This window comes from Cucurbita moschata, unplaced genomic scaffold, assembly GCF_002738365.1.
Source record: "Cucurbita moschata cultivar Rifu unplaced genomic scaffold, Cmos_1.0 Cmo_Scf00045, whole genome shotgun sequence".
Taxonomy (NCBI): domain Eukaryota; kingdom Viridiplantae; phylum Streptophyta; class Magnoliopsida; order Cucurbitales; family Cucurbitaceae; genus Cucurbita; species Cucurbita moschata.
This window is the reverse complement of record NW_019268561.1, coordinates 1,313,934-1,314,586: the sequence shown is the minus strand read 5'-3', so window position 1 is coordinate 1,314,586 and position 653 is coordinate 1,313,934. Positions and strand designations below refer to the sequence as shown.

The 653-nt window shown below is 42.7% G+C and overlaps 1 long non-coding RNA gene across 2 annotated transcripts in view; it reads right to left on the bottom strand.

Moving 5' to 3' along the window:
* LOC111434487 overlaps positions 1–587 on the bottom strand; it is a 2,171-nt gene extending 1,584 nt beyond the window's left edge. The window contains exons 1-2 of one of the 2 annotated variants that reach the window (XR_002708956.1): positions 371–587; positions 209–289 (exon numbers count right to left, since the gene is read on the bottom strand). This is a non-coding gene — a long non-coding RNA (uncharacterized LOC111434487). Of the gene's footprint in view, positions 1–208 lie in introns of both variants that reach the window. The other variant, XR_002708955.1, reaches the window with a different exon arrangement.
* Between the last annotated feature and the right edge of the window lie 66 nt (positions 588–653).

Genomic DNA, 653 nt, shown 5'->3' with positions numbered 1-653 from the left:
TTTTTTTTTTTTTTTCTTCTCTGTCCTCTGGAAACCGAAACCCAGTCGGTTTTTGTTTTCCGATTTTCATATCTTTCGATCCGTAGATCGGATCAATATGATTCCTTCGGCAACGTTCTAGATCGTGTTACAGGCTACGTCCTAGTATTCTTTTTACAATTTTTTTCTTGACTATCGGAGGATTTAAGAACGCCGGAAGTTCGCTCACCGTTCTCGGATGACCCTCGGATCTCTGCCTTTGGGTTGAGGTCTCGGCCAAACTTCTTCACAGACCGTGCGTGAGTTGTTCCTAGGTGAAGATTTCAACATTTTAGGGTCGATTCACGTAGGGGAAAACTCAGATCTGAGCAATATCGTTCAGAAACCTTACCCCGCGAAATGTTCTTAGGCTTTGATGGTGCGTAGGCCTTGATAGCCCTCAATCCTGGTACGAGTCTCGTCTGGAGATGGATTCCGGCGGTGGTCCGTTAATCTTCCCGACCGACCTCTCTCTAACCTCTCTCTAACTTCTTCTTTCTTTTGCAGGCAATCTGGCTGGATTTTCCTTGGACCCCTATTTGGGTTGGAGGGGCAAAATGACATTTTTGCCCCTCGGTTGACTTAGCTTTTTTTTTTTTTTTTTTTTTTTTTTTTTTTTTTTTTTTTTTTTTTTT